General features: G+C 47.0%; 1 protein-coding gene and 1 long non-coding RNA gene across 2 annotated transcripts in view; one reads left to right on the forward strand and one right to left on the reverse strand.

The window, feature by feature from the left end:
• PIGL (phosphatidylinositol glycan anchor biosynthesis class L) overlaps nucleotides 1-18,100 on the reverse strand; it is a 450,063-nt gene that overhangs the window by 130,816 nt on the left and 301,147 nt on the right. The window lies entirely within an intron of this gene.
• LOC144822444 (uncharacterized) overlaps nucleotides 7,176-18,100 on the forward strand; it is a 182,508-nt gene continuing 171,583 nt past the window's right edge. Inside the window, exon 1 of the long non-coding RNA XR_013608620.1 lies at nucleotides 7,176-7,286. This is a non-coding gene — a long non-coding RNA (uncharacterized LOC144822444). The remainder of the gene's footprint in view (nucleotides 7,287-18,100) is intronic.

Genomic DNA, 18,100 nt, shown 5'->3' on the forward strand with positions numbered 1-18,100 from the left:
ACTAATCGACCGCATGGGAGCTGCCCGCTACCTCAGTATCTTCGACCTGACGGCGGGCTACTGGCAAATCGGCCTCACACCCCGGGCACAAGAACGTTCTGCCTTTTCCACGCCCGATGGCCATTACCATTTCACAGTCATGCCCTTCGGCATGAAGAATGCCCCAGCAACGTTCCAACGGCTCGTCAATCAGGTCCTGGCGGGGCTCGAAGGATTCAGCGCCGCCTACTTAGACGACATCGCTGTATACAGCAACCAGTGGCCCGAGCACCTCCACCACCTCCGAGCAGTACTGCACGCCCTTCAGCAAGCTGGCCTCACGATCAAGGCCAGCAAATGTCAAATTGGGCAAGGGTCTGTAACCTACCTCGGGCACCAGGTGGGAAGCGGCCTGGTGGCCCCTCTGCAGCTAAAAATTGCCGCCATCCAGTCCTGGCAGCCCCCCACTACCCAGACCGAGGTACGAGCCTTCCTGGGCCTCACGGGCTATTACCGGAGGTTCGTGAAAGACTATGGTACTATCGTGAGGCCCCTCACAGAGCTCACGTCAAAAAATCAGCCCCAGAAAGTCAACTGGACCCCAGAGTGTCAAGCTGCATTTGAACAATTGAAAGCCGCCATGTGCTCCGCCCCTGTGCTCCAGGCCCCCGACTACAGCCGGGAGTTCATCGTCCAGACGGATGCCTCCGACCATGGCATTGGGGCAGTCCTGTCCCAAGTGAACACCGAAGGCCATGACCAGCCGGTGGCCTTCATCAGCCGGCGACTCCTACCACGGGAACAACGCTGGAGCACCATAGAGAGGGAGGCCTTCGCGGTGGTATGGGCCCTCAAGAAGCTCCGGCCCTACCTTTTTGGCACACCCTTTCGGGTACAGACCGACCACCGACCCCTGCAGTGGCTGATGCAGATGCGGGGGGAAAACCCGAAGTTGCTACGCTGGTCCATCTCCCTACAAGGGATGGACTTCACAGTTGAACATCGGCCTGGGCCCGATCACGCCAACGCAGATGGCCTGTCCCGGTTCTTCCGCCTCGACGAGAAGAGTCCCCAAGAGAATGGGTAACTCTCCCCGCCTTCAGCTGGGGGGGACGCATGTTGGACAGGCCACATGAAGGGCCGCTCTCCCCCGGCCCAACCAGGCCCGAACCAGCCACGCAAGTACCACACACCACCATTGCACGTCCACCGTCCCCGCAGGGACCCCTACACTCGAACCTGTTGACCGCGTAGGCCGACCCACTACCGGCCTGCGCGCCCATCCTGGGCGCCATCTTGGACACTCCACCACGAGGCCGCCTGGCCCCCGATCGACCTCAACCCTGGGCCTGGCCCGGCCTCAGACATTCCGGCACCAACATCCACCCAGGAGGTGAGCGGGCTACTTGGTCAGTCAATGGGAGCAGGAGGTGTCGATGGCTCTCCCCCGCCAAGTGCCGCTCGCCCATCGCCTCCCCGGGCGCTGGCTCCACCCCCCTGCTGGGTGTCTGAACCCCCTCATCCCGGACCTCCCGACCTCCAAGTGCGAGGGTCCGGACATCAAAGCACACCAGCCCTATAACTGGGGCAGCTCCAGAGCAGGAAGGCAGTTGTATCTTGGAGTCGAGAGACGCAAAGAAGAACTCATCCTTGACGGACTACTGGCGCTGCCGTAGCTCTGCCTTGTGCACCCTCGTCTTGCCTGCTGGCGCTGCCGCGGCTTTGGGAACCACCCTATCCTTCATCATCGTCGGGACCTGCTGGCGTGGCCGCGGACCGTTTGTAACCACCACCTTCATCGGGACCTGCTGGCTCTGCCGCGGACCGTCGTCTTCCTTCATCCATCTCGGGACCGGCTGGCTCCGCCGCGGCCCGTTCATCTACGCCACCGAGCTCGAGGATTGAGAGCTATTTTCCATCTTTTTGGTAACAAGACTGTCCCGCTACCCTTTTCCCAAACAGAGACCAGAACAGAGGGGACCCCTGAGTCCAGACCTCCTTGTACCATTCTACCGTACGTGAAGAATTGTCTATAAAGTATCGTTGAACTTTATCATTGTGTGGTGTCCGTCTGTGGGGGGGAAGTTGCTTGTCTGTACGATTTACTGGAGACGGCTCTCCCCGGAGACCTCTCCCCGTATCCTCGGCCGACCCTCCCGGTCCGTCTAACAAGAGTGAGACCCCGTTCCTGTAACCTAGACAACACTTTGAAGAGTACTTCCTAATGCTTGTCTCTATTCTGTCCAAAAACAAGAATGTCATCTTGGAAGAATAGAACTTAATCTATTCCTGAAATAACATCCTTCATAATTCTTTGAAACCATGTAGCAGCACTCGCTAACCCAGAAGGCATTCTGACAAACCTATAAGCACCCAACGGTGTCACAAATGAAGTTTTGGCCTTAGAGTCCTCATGCAGCATGACCTGATAGGCCGACGACAAGTCCATTATGCTGACAGCGAAGACACCACCTAACTTTGTCAGTGCTTCGTTGATGTTAGGCAAGGGTTGTCTGTCGACTCAAATGTAGTTATTAAGACTTCTCAAGTCCACACACATAGCAAATCTTTGTGCCTTTGTCCTTTTGGGCCAAAACAATGGGGGCCAACCATTCTGAAGAGTCAATCTCCTCCATAACACCCACACGGAGCAATCTCTTCAATTCCTCCTGTAGTGGCTTAACCATGAGGTTAGGGACCTTCCTGACTTTGTGTACAACAGGAGTTGCACTGTCTATTTAAATTATCTCATATTTGAAACCTCTAGGAAGTCCTAGATTTTCACAAAAAACTTCCGGGTACTTTTCTGTAATATCTTGATGATCATTGTGGAATGTCAACAACATTACTTGGTTGGGAGAATTGGGATTGAGAATGATCCCTAGATCTCGTTGGTGATGCGAGCCTAAAAGATTGTCATCACGCTTAGCAACGTAGATCTTGCCGACAGTCTCTCTGTCTTTGAACAAGATGGTTTGGATTGAAAATACGACAAACTCAATACTCTGCCCACCATAACCCACAGGGTTGATGTCGGGAGGGAACAGCTTAATATCCTTGTAAGCAGGTATGGCATCCCAAAATATGTCGCTAATTAAAGAGTATGGCGAACCACAATCTGCAAGTACAGGAACAAAGACATTCCTAACAAGTATGTCGCATTTAGGCATGGAAAGACTGTCCGTGTCAACACCTTTAACATCATGAATTGCCCTGTCACAGCTGTCAGTGATACAGTGGATGATATGTTGTGACAGTTCTTCATCATCAATCATGCTAACCTTTGTGTTCCTGCACATGCGGGCGAAATTACCTTTTTTCCCCGCACAGTTTTTGCAGTTGGTACTTCTGGCAAAACAATTAGGATAGTTGGATCCATGATTGACACTGCCACATCAGGGTAATTTTGTCTTACCATCTCTGTACCAGGACGAAACAAATTTTGGTTTGTCCGTTTTTCTGGTTCCTTTTTCAATTTTCAAGTGATTTTAGTGCAGCCACATAGTTGCCAACTCTTTCACACTTAGCTTGGGTGCGCATGAAGAATTTGTGCCGTTCCATCACAACATTGAGTCGTGGCCCAAAGTGTGTTTGTAGAAGTAAAACACTCATTTCATATACATCATTGGGTTCACCTGCTTCTCTACCTATTGGTATGGGATCTAGACTATCATAAATGTTTCTGCTTTCAATGCCAAGGTTGTGGAGTAACATAGCTAGTTTTCTTGCTGCTGAAAATCTTTCACCACCAATGGCTATGAGGTAGGAGTCGGAAAGAGGGTTACATTTTTTGCATGGCAGGATTTGTTCACCACGTTCAGATAAAAACTGAAGTGGCTGACTAATACCACTTGAGGTTGACATTCTAAAAGAAGAACAACTTAATAAACCAACAAAATAGACTAATATAACAACCTAAAATATGAATTTTAAATTAGTCAAAATTATAAGCTAACTAAGATTCAGCTGCTTGCTTATTTCTTCTTAAAAGAAAGACTGAAAAACAACATATCCGCTGCTGGTAAAAAGTGAAATAATGATAATAACATGAAATCACAACTGATCTCACTGAACAGTCCTTCAGTGGAATAGCATGGGGAAAACTGTCCAAATTCGGTGAAAAAAAGGTGTGGAATACAGCTTGCTTAACCACACGCTGTTAAGGAAGTACTGGAAAACAGAAGATAAAGTCAATATCCAGCGCTGGTGAGCAAATGTGGAAGCGATCGTTATGCAATTGTTGTTCTAGTTTATCTGTGACGCCTGTACAGCTGCGTAAACACGCCCACGTCAGTACGTCAAACTGGCCGAATCTGTTCCGGTGTTCTGAGAAGCGCTGTACCCCCATGACTCGCTGTACCCCCTACGTCACGGGGGTGCAGCGATTCTCAGAACCAAGCTATTCGTCATCGCTCCCCCATGGCGCGACACAAATTCAGGACAGGAGGTCAAAATTCAGGACAAATCTTCAGGACAATAGGTACGTTTCACAGACACATCAGAGGTCGCGCAATAGTATATAAGTAAGCCCAGCCAATTCCAAACATATTTAACCATTTGCAAACCTATCCATCATGTATCCTCCCATCTATCATTTCACTCATCCATCCCTTCATCCATCCCCTCATCCATCCTCTCACTCATCCATCCATCCACCCTTTCACCCTATCCATCTGTACACTTATCCATCCACTCTCAATCCCATCCATCCATTCACTCATCCATTCAGCCATTTACCCTTTCACCAATCCAGCCATCCTTTCACTTACTAATCCTTCCATCCATCCACTCTTTTAGACATCCATCCTCCCTTTCTCTCTCCATCGACCCTTTCACTTAGCCATCCTTCCTTCCATCCATCATCAAGGGCTGGAGGTGTGAGGGCTGCCCCCCCCTCCCTCTCAGTCACCTTCGAAGCACCTCTTAACAGGTCATCAAGGGCTGGAGGTGTGAGGCTGCCCCTCCACCCTCTCAGTCACCTTCAAGCACCTCTTAACAGGTCATCGAGGGATGGAGGTGTGAGGGTTGCCATCCCGCTGTGCCTCTACAGTGCTGCTGGGGGTCTGAGCTTTCATACAGCATCGGAGTCAAGAAGGGAGGTGTGGGCAAGCTGTGCCCGGTTAAAATGACGGACAAATGGCGTCCGTTAAAGAATCCTTCACGGACAACGGACAGACGGCCGAAATGACGGACTGTCCGTGAAATTTACGGACGGTTGGTCACCCTAGCCACCACTGGCTCCGCCCGCCCCGCACCTCGAGCCAGGCATGCTCCGGGTCGGACAGCAGGTCCCCCGCCCCAGGCGCAGTCCGCAGATTGCACGACGGCGGCATCCCCCGAGTAGGAGACACAGGTCGGGGGATGCATTGCCATGCTTTACCTTGGCACTTAATGGAACTACTTTGTGTGTGGATGTGCGGTTTATTAAAGGGCAGAATGCTGTTACTCATAGTCACCTTAGCCAATAGGTGAAATGGGCTAACACATTGCCTCATGCTGTAGTGGCGTTCAAAAAATGTGAATGACACAATAACAGAACGACTGAGGAAGAGGGCTGGATGAAAGAAGACCCTATAAATATAAAAATATGTTATACTTATAAAAAAATATATCAGGTCTTTTGCTAGCGTCAGCCATAAAGAATCGTTTAACTGGAAAAAAGTATCACCCTGGAGTATTCTATTTACTCACGAAAACACAGTAGTTTATTAATTTGAATGCGGATGTGCTCTAATTTGGAAGCCCGAGACGTGATTCTGTATGTTTTCTGTATTAATGCCTTTGTGTAATTGACATACAAAATAGACAAACAAAGCGGTATAACACATGAATATTCAAGAACCCCAATTCTACTCCTCTCTTGTAGGCCAACAAACAAATCATCAGAAAATGAAGCAGAGTTGAGGGGCATGCCAGGTAGAGATCCATGCCACACAAGCGTCCGGTGGGGATGTATGGCATAATTACAGCACCAGGACTCCTCAGCGACCCATCATATTCAGAACACTGGTACTCACAACAGCAAGGAGGTAGGGAGAACGGTGGGACGGTAACTACTTCACACAAGTCTGTCTTCGTTTTGAACAAGAGATCGGCTTCTTTTTAGACAACCAACCATCCTCAACTTGTCCCAAGTACAATATCACTCCTAATTGGAGTCCAAGGAGAAATAAAGTTGGTCGTGTCTCGGTTGCAAATTCGCAACCTTGACCGCCCCCCCAAACTTGGGGGCTTATTTACAAGCCCCTTGCGCCACTTTTGCGTCATTTTTAACATAGGAAAAGTGACGCAAAAGTGGCGCAAGGGGCTTTTAAATCTGCCCCTTGGTATTTAAGTCACCTGCACTTCTGTTGAACGTTGTAATACCTAAGAAAGGAATTCTACTCAATATTATAAATTAAAATCTCCCGAGCTGATGCCGCAGCCATTCCTTTGAAGGGGAGGCTGAGGTCAGTCAGGAGAGCTGCTGGTTGCGCCCGGTGCCGCCTGCACAACCAGTGACCGTAGCCGGTGCGTCGGACCCTGGCTCCCCGCTCCCCACAGGCCCCTCCCGGCGCGGCGCCGCTGCACTCACCGGTGTCCAGACGCACCACCTGGGGCAGCCGGTAGGAGCTGATGAGCTGGTCCAGGGGCAGCGAGGCCAAACTCCAGCGCACCTCCTTGAGCGGGGGCACGGCGGCGGCGGGCTCCATGCTCCTGGGCGGGGGTCGGCGGAGAGGTGGCGGCAGCCCCGGGCTCCCCCTTCAGCCGCAGCGGGTCATGCTGCTGCTGCCGCCGGTCAAAGCAGGGTCGCCTCAGCCCGCAGCGCTGCCCCTCTGCCGCCGAGGCTGCCTCTGGTAGGAAGCGCCATCGCAGCGCCCGCCAGAGCTGACTAATCACAGCGGCGGAGGAGCTCGCGCGCGCGGCGCCTCACTCACAGCTCCAACCCTCACAATTTCGGCTGTCGTCTAAAGAGAGCGCGCTGACTAGCAGTTGATGAGCCAATGAATGAAGTGTTTACACATGGCAACGTAGAACTGGCCCCACCCACAATTACATAAATGTGTGCACAAACAGGGGATACAGTCCCTGATGGGCGGGGTAGTGAGACGTCATAAAAATTAAAATGCGCATGCGCACCATTAGTGCGCATGCGCACAACGATGAGGGTACACTGCCACATGGGGGACAGTGGATTATGGAACACCGGCAGGGAACTGGCACAGAGGAGCACACACGCCTTCAGTCACGAGTTGAAACAATGTCGCTAGCACAGAGGAGCACACGCGCCTTAGGTCAGGCGTTGCAACACTGCCGATGGCCTTGCGGTGAGTTGCTATCCTTTAAATAACCGCTCGAGTGCCCAACTGTAAACAGGCTACCTCTCGTTATTGCGATTTTAAATACACAGCAAATATTCCAAAAGTGATTTAAAAAATGCAGATGCACAGCGGTAGGCCCCAGAAGTTCCAATAGTTCAGCGCGGATATACAAAACGAATAACTTTTTTTAAAACAAATAGGAATTGGCTTGAGAACTAGGAAAACTCATGCAGTGTTCTTTGGTGGGTGCAGGTTTTTCTTGTCGTCGCCAGTAATGAAACGAAGAAACTCCAAGGCAGGTTTAATGTACACCCACCGGATAATCCATGCCAGCAGTCGGACGCTACAGCTGACTCTCAACTACTGTGGTCAACGCGTTCCGATGCTGACATGGTTAGCATTCTTAAAAGAGAACATTTCTGTTAAAGGGCAAGTTACAACAAATTGGTTTAATCAAATATGTGTGTTAGGATGGTCTATGGAGAAGCCCATATTAAAGTATCATGCAAAATAAGTTAAAATAATTTTTAACTATGAGATAGATGATTCAAAGCTCACCAAACATCAAATATGTAAGCACATGAGCTTTACTGGTGCTGCTCCGCTTCTATAATATGTATAAAGGACCACTTATGTGGCAGGGAGGTCCAAACTATGCGGCAGGGTTGAGTAAATTATGTGGCGAGAAAAAAACAAATTATGCAGCACATATACACCACATTTTGTGATAGTCATACTTCATTATTTTGTCATTTTACACTTGTTAACACTATCTGGTCATTAGTTGCACCTCGTTAGTAAAATTTTAACACCCAAATATAGCAATAGGCAATAGAAAGAGGAACAGTCAACCTTTCCAAAGGACCTTCCACTGAGGATAATTAATGCAGCTGTGCTTTTAGTAACTTTTGAACCATTTGAGCTAGAAACATTTTTTTTATTACTATGCACAGATTATGCAGCAAATAATGCATTATTCGGCGAATCTATAACTATGTAAAAAACGCAGCGTCCAGACAATTGCATAGTTTCAGTTGCCCTGTATATGTGACGGTATAAATGAAGGATAAAGGAGAAGTAAATATCTAGTGACCAATGACACACTGTGGGAGAGCTGAAGGACGAGCCGTGTATTTTTTCACAGCCACTACTTACACTCCTGATGGGAAGCCGCATAATAACGGTGAGAAGAGTGAGGTAAGCTGTGTTCTAGCAAAGTAGGTGGGAGGACTGTTCAAGCTGTTTTTAGGTTTTTAGGTCTCGCCTCTCAATGCGCATGCGCATTGAACGGAGCGAGACTATAGGGGCTTAAACAGACTTTAACTAACTGGCGATTTGATGCTGTGCCCGTGCGCTTTTAGGTCAATGCGCAAGCGCATTGACCTAAAATGCGCGTGCACAGCATAAAATCGTCAGCCATCTGTTCCCCAGCTTGGCGCCTCTGCTCCTGCTCTCTCCTGGCTGCTCCTCCCCTAATTATTCACGGCCGGTCGGCCGTACTTTCACTTTCACGGCCGGTAGGCCGTGTCAGCTTTCACCAATGCTTGTTCAGAAGGGATGACTGGTATTGTAGATATTAGGCAAAGTGAGCGAGCTTCTCCCACCGATAAAAGCTACATATTCTGAAATCATTTATCCTTTCTTGAACCTGGTACACTAGTGTCGTCATCAAGCGTGATTTGCCAAGTAAACACTGGCCGTGCAGAGCCGCAATATTTTGCAGGCCGTACTTTCACTCGTGTTTTAAATACTTGTTTAAATTGCTGGCAGACCCCAATCAGGATCCCCCCAACATCACCCCCGCAGGACGACACCATGCTCCTCCGCATCGGCATCCACAGCAGCCCAAAAATTACAAGCCCAGCTAATTCCGGTAAAACGTACACCATTTGTGAATATATTTTTTTTCACTTCTTTCACGCCAGGAGCAGCTTTGGCTTCTTTGCTGCCCACTCCCTCCCCTCAGCCAGTCCGCGCTCGCCTCCTCTTTTGGCATCCTCCCTCCCTCGCTTGTTCTTCAAAGCCATGACGTCGCGGCTCGCCCACCCACCCCCCTCCCGCATTCACATACTTGTTTAAATTGCCGGCAGACCCCAATCAGGATCCCCCCAACACCACCCCTGCAGGACGACACCATGTGCATCCGCATCGGCATCCACAGCAGCCAAAGAATTACAAGCCCAGCTAATTCCGGTAAAACGTACACCATTTGTGAATATATTTATATACAATGCTATTTAAAACAACAATCGTAGTAACTTGACAAATTCCGTGACTTATTGCATTGTACTGCAAATACTTGAAAAGAAAAAATGTGCGCACGTTTAAAATACATCCCGCAACAAGATTGTGCAGGTTTAAAATACATACTGCTAAGAAGCAGAGCAGCTGCGTTTTACTTTTCGTTACTCTGCTTCGTTATAGTATGCATTTTACAAGTGCACACTTTTTTTTTCTTTTGTTGCGTTTACGATGTCTTTAAATTCACTTTTCATTTGGGTGAGTCCCTTTTCTATTGCCACACGGTTCCACCAGTATAAGCACAGCATGGCGATCTCGCGGCTGAGTTGCGCTATTGTTTGTCTTCATTATTGTAAATTGAGGTTTGTGTATATGTTGTTATTTGAGCCGGTATCAGGGCCGGGAACCAGCAATTATTTACCCATTATTATGCTCATACTCCAGCAACACCGTTTTGTAGGGGTTAAGATGCAGACTAAGTGCTCCATGCCCCCTGTACTCTCTTCCTACCTGCAAATGTTTTCTGTATGCTTGAGGTGCACATTGTAAAGGTTTTAAACTGGATCACCCCCTCTCAGCTTTTTTATTGTCCGTTTCGGCCCTCCCAGGCAAGTGAGCCAGCCAACGTCCATCTAGTCTCCAACCAGTGACAATTTTTAGGAAATGCAGTTAGATTCTTGTAATATGTGGATTTGAACTGCAATTCGGAGAAAGGCGCATGCAGTTCATACAAAAGTGACAAAAAGGCTGTCAATGTATTTACGTTTCGTTTTGTGAAAGAAAACTGGGTTAACCCACTTGTCCGCGTTGGTCCGCGTCTGCTTCCTGCTTGGCTCCACGTATTCGTCCTTGCTGGGGATCTTGAACCAAGTACTGCTTCCTGCTGCCACTCTCCTTCCATTGAACATGCACGTGTAACATACTTTATTTATTTACTTTTCAGAGTCTGCATTCTGTTCATTGCTTGCCTGTCCCTACCACCACCTCACTTCCTTTGCTGCATGTCCTTTCCCCGTTTGTTGCTGGCCTGTCACTCCCACCACCTTGCTGCTGACACTTCATGCCCGTCCTCCACCCCGTCGCTAGTTTCCCCCTCCCACCCTTCCTTTGATGTCCGCCGCGTGTTTCCCCTCCCACCCTTCCTTTGATGTCCGCCGCACGTGGCCTCTGCCTGTCGCCTCTCTGTCCTTCACAGCCCCTCTCTGTCGTGGAATCTCAAACCCCTCCTTTGTGAGCTACAAAAGACAATTAAAATATCTTCTCCATCAGCACATCAGGCTTTAAAGTCCATCACACAACCTGAATCCCAACTGAAACCTCCTCCTTAAGTTTCACTACATTGTTTATCCCTCTCCAGGAATTGCAGTGATTTGACTTTAAAAAGACTCTATTCTATAACTTTTAATCTGTAACTAATGTGACTTAAAAAAAAAATGCACTCTGTAACCAATTTTTATCCAACACTACCTTTGACAATATTTGAAAATCAAATGTTTTTAAAGTGCTCTGATACACTCGGGTCTTGCCAGCGCTATATGAAAAACTCTTTAAATAAAGAAATTAGATACCCATAGGAAGGTCTGTGTTCAACACTAGAGGTAGTTTCAAAGCCTTGGGGACTTCATTCAGGCAGACAAAGTGCTTCTTAGGCTTCAGATAATACAGTCCAAATGAACATCTGACAGTGCTAAGGTAACACTACAATGCTACAAAATGGTTAACCACCCCAGCATCACTCAGCACCACCACAGCATCACTCAGCACCACCACAGCATCACTCAGCCCCACCACAGCATCACTCAGCATCACTCAGCACCACCCCAGCATCACTCAGCGCCACCACAACACCACTCAGCGCCACCACAACACCACTCAGCACCACCCCAGCATCACTCAGCACCACCCCAGCATCACTCAGCACCACCCCAGCATCACCACATCATCACTCAGCATCACCCCAGCATCACTCAGCACCACCACAGCACCACTCATCATCACATCATCACTCAGCATCACCCCAGCATCACTCAGCACCACCACAGCACCACTCATCATCACATCATCACTCAGCGCTACCCCAGCATCACTCAGCACCACCACATTATCACTCAGCACCACCACATTATCACTCAGCACCACCACATTATCACTCAGCACCACCACATTATCACTCAGCGCCACCCAAGCATCACTCAGTGCCACAACAGCATCACTCAGCGCAACCACAGCATCACTCAACTCAGCGCAACCACAGCATCACTCAGCGCAACCACAGCATCACTCAGCGCAACCACAGCATCACTCAGCGCAACCACAGCATCACTCAGCGCAACCACAGCATCACTCAGCGCAACCACAGCATCACTCAGCGCAACCACAGCATCACTCAGCGCAACCACAGCATCACTCAGCGCAACCACAGCATCACTCAGCGCAACCACAGCATCACTCAGCGCAACCACAGCATCACTCAGCGCAACCACAGCATCACTCAGCGCAACCACAGCATCACTCAGCGCAACCACAGCATCACTCAGCGTAACCACAGCATCACTCAGCGCAACCACAGCATCACTCAGCGCAACCACAGCATCACTCAGCGCAACCACAGCATCACTCAGCGCAACCACAGCATCACTCAGCGCAACCACAGCATCACTCAGCGCAACCACAGCATCACTCAGCGCAACCACAGCATCACTCAGCGCAACCACAGCATCACTCAGCACTACCACAGCATCACTGGTTCAAATATGCTCTTTCAAGGTTTCAAGCTGTTTTCAAGCTTTCAAGCTTTATTACAAATCATAAAAAGATGTTAATATTTCACTTAAGTTCTTGGATTTTCGTCACAATAAAAAACACTGAACATAATCTTCACAAAAGTTATTTACAAAAGTTTAAGCTATTGCCATTACAAATTAAATAAATTATTTAAGTATTAATTATTTAAAAAAATTAAAAGCCATTGTTATTTGTAATATCAATACATCTAAGTCACGTAAATACAAAACATGTTGCATTACAAAGGCTATAGGTGTCACATTTGAGAAAGTTATAACTATTGGCATTGTAAATGACAAAGCTATTAATTTAGCTATTTCAAAAAACAACACAATAATAAAAAAAAAGTCGTAAGACCAATAGCTCAAACTTTCCTAATGCGAGACCTATTGCATTTCCAATGCTTGTTTCGGTCTTCTATTTTTACTATTGTTGACACTGAGTCAAAAGCCTTCGCTTGACTGGCTCTGTAGTGTAGTGTTTATTTTAAAACCAGAAATCAATAAAACATATATTTGAAAATATAAAGACGACAAAGCTACCAATGCTATAATGTTAGTGATGAATTCTCCCGATATGATAAAAAAACCTTAGAGTGAGCGTTTTATAAATGTTTATATTACATTATTTTAAATCCAAAAATTAGTATTGTTAGCAGTACTACAGAACGAAGTATCCAGTACTTTAATATGGTAATTTCTCAGGATCTCATTAGTTTAAATTTAAATTATCCTAGTTATTATGAAGGGAGGATACAATTGTATTATGGACAAGTAGGACAGGTTTATGCATAATTTACGAATTTACTAATAACTTTGGCCTCATTTCGGGCAGGAAACAGCAGGCATGGTACCTTTCTTCGATAGCTACAGGGTGCAGTCTTCGTAGGTGCAGCCTCTCTTTGCTGGTCCCTCGGAGCAGCAGGGCAGTCCTTCTTCAGTCCTTCTTCCAGGTCGGTTGATATCTGAGTTCTGGATGCCAGGGGTGCCATATTTATCTTCAGAAAATGCCCTCAGGGTAAGAAGTGGTTGGTAGCCAATGGGCTACCAGGTTCCTTCCCTCCGGATGATCACTTCCTGGGAAATGTGAAATCTGACTATCGCAGGGTGCACCATTCTGCCCACTCCCAACTTGACACTCAGAGGTCCTGGGCCCGTCCCCAGAAGTGGGGCTACCAGGGGGCAGCACGCCCCAGGAAAAAATGGTTTGACAACTGGCTTCTCTGCTCTTGTCCCCAGTGTCAGCATATCTGCCTAAACAATAGAGCAATTCGGGTGTTACTAGGTGTTACCCATTTGCCCTTTAAAGGCGGCATCTTGCTTAAAGCTCACCTTTTGGACTTACACCTGTGTGGCTTCCTGCAGAAGGGTGGTAATACCACTCTCACACTCAGGCCCCTATTGTGTTCTTTCCTGTGAGTTGTTAGCATATCTCCCCAGGAGGGCAGAAAGGTGTCTGCACGACAAGCCCAGTCTACATCAGTAAACGGGCACTAGAAACCATGAGCAACTAAAGTGGCAACTTCTCAAGTTACACTTTCCCCATTAGAGACACTAAATTTGCTCTTACTATTTATTCACGATTGATTCACTAATTCTTTCGATACCAAACAGTACAAACCTTAGTAGTCCCATTCAGAAGTCAGAATAGCTGTGGTGCCAGCATGTAACTCTGTACTTGCCAATGGGGTTCCTAGCCTTTCCAAAGTAAAAACGACAATTTAGTTGTTTTTTTACTGCTGGAACATGTAAAGTATAGGTTCCACATTTTAGCATACAGCACCCTGCCTGAGGGCTCATTAGGTATGCCATAGAGGTGACATACATACATTAAAATGGGAGGTTTGGGCTTTGCCATACCTTTAAATAGCAACGTTGAGTTAGTTTTAAACTGCCCTTCCAGTCTGGAGTGGCAGACTGGGAGCCATGTTTTGCCTTCTCCTACTAGTGGGGGCACAATTAGTGCTGCAGTCCACAAGAGAGACCTCAACCTACAGGCCCTAGGTGCACGTAGTGCCATATACTAGGGACTTTTACAAGTACGTCGGCGTATGCCAATTGGGGACAACCCAATTAAACATACACCCTTTTACGGGTCAGAGCACATGCACGGAGTCCTGTTTAGCAGGGCTCAGGACATTTCAGAGCCTTAACACCAATACCTAGTAGTCAAAATGGGGGGCAAAAAGGCGGGTGATAAACTTTAAAAATATAAGCCTGTTCCTTACAAAGAGGTGCTTGAAGGTTAGTATACCTGAGTGGGTATTTCAGAGATACCAAAAAAACTTAAAAATAGAACCTGGTGTTTGGCCGAGAAAATCTGGTTCTCCTCTCAGAAATTTTGAGAAAGGGAACGGTCTTGCAGTACAGAATGATCTGAATGTCGGACCACAACCAAGAAGAAAGCATTGCATCCGCTATTACAGGACTTGAGTACTCAGTTCCTGTGTCCTGAAGCAGTAAAAAAAAAAATACGACGTAAGTGGGCAAGGTAGGGACAGCCAGATACCCAGGAATTTATGGAGGGGATCCTGAGGGACCCCCACCGCCCTGGGCCAAACAAAATTAATTTTTGACCCGCATGACCTAACGCTGCCCTTCTGTGAGATATCGCGTACTACCATGGGAGCTGTTGCACAAGCTTCAACCATGTGGTACTACAGTGCTTTGCATGCTTCCTCTGGAAGTTTACACAGTACCACAGCATCATGAGGGTGAAGCATGAGCAGCGGGTACTATGGGTGAGGAGTTTGCAGAGGGGTGGGCATCCTCCGTGGGGCCCTGTGCCCTACCCTCTGCTGCACACGCCTCCTTAAACCTTAACTGGACTCGGAACTTTCCACCTTCTAAAATTAGCCCTTTCTGGTATACTTTTCCACTTCCAGATGGGTTTTCCCTTCTTCTCCTGTTTTTCCAGCTCACTCATCTTCCCTTTCATCTACTCTCTGCATTACCAGCTATGAAAACCCAATCTCTTCTCTACCCCATAATGCTCCTCTATTCTTTCGAATTACCACCCCTTCCCCATTTTCTGTCTTCCTTTTCTCATTTTTTCCCTACCAACTTCTTATTTGGTCTGGCTCTGCAATTATCATGCAGCCCGATTATGTAATTTTAAAAATGGCCGGAATTGTTTTTTTATTTATAAAACATTACCTGGGTTGGACTAAAATACGGTTACCTGTAATCCAAGACATCTACCTCAAAATGCTTTCTAACGTAAAGGACTAACACCCAATGCGGTAGAATGGCACTATACAACATTTTTAAATAAGTATAGAAACAAGGAAATCTAGAATAGGTTCACAGAGTTTTCTGTGAGTAGAAATCTAAATTCACTACTTCTGTGTAGTGAGTTTGTGTGCGTTGAAATCATTTTTTTGTTTTGTGACTTTTTTTGCAGTGGCTCTCGGTTTAAACTCAATTTACACCTAGGGTTGCTGAGAAATTAGGTCTGCAATAGCAAACGTGGTACAAAATGTGATACACTATAGGGTTATGTCTATTGAATGGGAACTATAAACAAAGCCACTGTGAGAGGCAGAGATTCAAAGGAATGCAAGGACAATGGAATAATGCAATAATGCTGGCCATAGGCACTCACAGTATTGAATGATAGAATTCCTATATCAGCTCCAGCTGGTGATGGGACCTTGTGTTTCTGTTATTTATTATGCTGAATGCTTTACATTTCCTAAGTCCAAATATAGACTAATTTGATTTAAAAGATATAGCTCAGCCTGAACATGGAGTTTACTGTGATAATTTCTGTCACACAGTTTCTGAATTCCAAATATTCAACCATCTCCAGGAGATATCCTGGATTGCTTGACCTAGCTCTCCATGGAGAGCATAGAAAAGGAGTAAGTTGGTTATCTAGCTGGTTGCAACAGTACTCAAAACCCTGACACTAGTGGTAAGCTAAGCGAAAGAACCAACCTTCGATACGGACGTGTAAGCAGTGAATGTTGGTGGACCATGAGAAAAGACCTCAAATAAGGATACTGAGGCAGCATCCTTGAACAATACCTGTCGTACAAAACTTAGTAAAGCAACAACATAAAAAGTAAACGTACACCTTATATATACAAAACTGAGTAATTATTAATTAATATGTTTAGAAAATTATAAAATAGTGCCTCATTCTTTGGTACTCTACGTTTTGACATTGTCCTCCTCAACTTCCTGACAAAACTACCAATTTGAAATTTACAAATCAAAGGACCTCAGTAAATAATGTTATTCTTCATCTGAAATTGCGGACTATATCAAAATAGAGTTGTGGGTCACACAGGCATGCTTTAATATAAAACGTTTCCATATAATTACTTTGGTACCATTAATTACCATGGGAATTATTTTCTAATATTGTTTTCACATTAACATCAGATTAAAAAACTGCTTTAGTCCGCTGTTATTAAAAAGCCCCCCCCCCCCCCCAATTTTTAATTCCCTATTTTTGTGGTAACTCAGGGAGCGGACTCGCTGGACAAGATGGCGCCTCGGGACTCTGATGACTTCCTTCGAGCCGACGGTGAGTGGGGATTCCGTGTAATTACCCAACCGGCCCATAACTATCTCTGGAGGAGGACTGGGCCTGCCCCTGTGACCCTAGGGCTTTCTCGAAACAATCATTGACTCCCGGTCGCTCCTGACCCCAACATGGCGCCCAGGCTGCTTTTGCTCAGGGCAGGACCTTTCGGCTTTCTCCAACTGGTGACCTCTTCCCTGGATCATCTTGTAGTCGGTTTGGCCATAATCTCTATCCAGGGAACTGGCCTGTCTTTTTTCACAACAAGGGACTTGAACAACACTCAACGCCTGACCCTAAAATGGCTGCCACTGATCTCATATGGACAAGCCTTGTGGCTGAAACCCCCCAGCCTAAGAGCCACAGTGATCAACAACCACGACCTATCCCTGTTCCTCACCCTTTGCCGGCGGAGTCCGAACCGCATGGCCGATCCCCGGTGGAGCTGCTCCGACAGCTATAGGGGAGACTGGCTCTGGCACACCGCTTTGGCCGTCACCTATCCAGCCGGTTTTCGGACATTTGTCTTGTCTTCTCCTCCGCTGCTGTCTCCTTCCTTTGCACTTCCAACTCCACCTGATCGGTTTTTTTCCATCCTCTTTGCTCTTTAATTGTTTTCCAGTTGCGACCTATCTGATTGGCTGATGCCAGGTGGAGCTACCCGATAGCTAAAGAGGAGATGGGCTGTGGACTTCCTCCTCGGCCGTCACCTACCCAGCCGGACTTTGGGCAGAGTCTCCTTCGTCTCTCCATCCTATCTACCTCCTACCCCTTTACCCCACCCCCTTACTCTTCTAAGCTCCATTCATTTCATCTTCTACGCTCTTGAAATGTTTTTCTAGTAACAGATGTCACGTGTAAATGATGTCATTTTGTAATTCCTGTGGAACCTTATGTAAAGCGCTCTGATACCTCCATATCTAGCCAGCGCTATATAAAACTCTCAAAATAAAAAAATAAAAATAAAAAATAATCCTGATGTTGTAGTTCCCAAACTTCTTTCCTTCCTTATACTTTAGAACCAACATTTTTTTCCATCTGATGTTTTGACCTGGAAAAACCCTATGTAACCCTGGAGACAGCTGTTCACAAATACCGAAAAGTACTATAAGATTCTTGTTTTTCATACACAGTCCAGAGAGGTGTAAAACGTGCCGTCAAATATATGTCTTTCAAAAAAACACTGCATTCAATTGGAATGCGGTTTGCCACTGTATTCATCCCATTTTCTGGAGTTTCGCATGAAAGACAGGGAGAAGAATATG

This window comes from Lissotriton helveticus, chromosome 3_1 (assembly GCF_964261635.1).
Source record: "Lissotriton helveticus chromosome 3_1, aLisHel1.1, whole genome shotgun sequence".
Classification (NCBI taxonomy): domain Eukaryota; kingdom Metazoa; phylum Chordata; class Amphibia; order Caudata; family Salamandridae; genus Lissotriton; species Lissotriton helveticus.